The sequence below is a fragment of the Halyomorpha halys genome, unplaced genomic scaffold (assembly GCF_000696795.3).
Source record: "Halyomorpha halys isolate HHAL.00 unplaced genomic scaffold, Hhal_1.1 Scaffold1095.1, whole genome shotgun sequence".
Classification (NCBI taxonomy): domain Eukaryota; kingdom Metazoa; phylum Arthropoda; class Insecta; order Hemiptera; family Pentatomidae; genus Halyomorpha; species Halyomorpha halys.
Genome location: NW_027106116.1, coordinates 53,991 through 55,170, shown reverse-complemented (window position 1 = coordinate 55,170; position 1,180 = coordinate 53,991).

Here is a 1,180-nt window from a genome sequence, read left to right as displayed (position 1 = left end):
ACCAAATAAAAACTGCCAATAATTGAAAAATAATTTTCAAAAAGTAATTAATTAGTAATCTACATTGATTATATATTTTTTGTTTGCACATAAATATTGTACGATAACATTATCTTTTTTTTCTATTCTCTTTCTAATTCCAAATTTAAATTTATGTTTCATTATCATGTTATTTATAATAATCCACAAGAAATACCTAACTAATCTAGATATAAGATAAAACTAACCATCTAGACATGTTTTCGTATACCACGTTTATACCATGCAGTTAGTATTAGCATATAGAATTTGATCGAGGCTAATGCATGCTCACAAATATTACAGGAAGCTTTGCCACTATAAAAAATTATAACTGTTTTTCAGACAGAATAAAATAAATTAAAAACTATTACAGTGTATATAATATAATTCAGATTATAGCTTTGGGGCGTTGATGATGGACGTGTAATAAATGTTAATATACACTGAACCAATGGTTAAAAGTCCGAGTGGTTGACCAAACCGTATATGGGAGGATTGCATTAAAACAGATTAGTAGTTTAAATATAAATAATAAGTTGTATTCCTAACTGATTAAGTAGAATTGGTTTTAGAGGGTTGTCATTATTGGAAAGATGTATGTAGAGAATGATTGGTGGTCAACAATTTAAAATTGATGAGTCTACCAATTATAGTTAGAGGGCATCAAAAATGGTGGCTGGATCGAAACGTTAAAAAATTTCATTTGAAATTCTATATCGTTAAAACTATCTAAAACACTAGAAAACTTAACAGAACATTATTTGAAGTAGAGTAAATTTACTAAAATATAATCCCTAACAGATCTGTTTACGTTGAATATTTACCGAGATTTTTTTTAAAGCAACATTTCACAAAAAATATACTTAAAAATCAGTAACTAGTCAATTTACTATACACTACTGTGTATACTATACACTATAAACACAGATGAACCATAGCCCTCGAATTAATACTATTTTAATGTGCTACTAAGTAGTTTATGGCGATTATGTTAGTAGGAGTAGTAGTTTTCATGGTATGTGCTAAAATGAATACGCCATAAACTACTTTATAGTACATTAAGCTAGTTTTAATTTGAATAGCTATACGTCGAATAGTTCCTGAGATAACAAATAATAAATTTATTGCTACTGATTTTTCAGTATATATTTCATGAAAT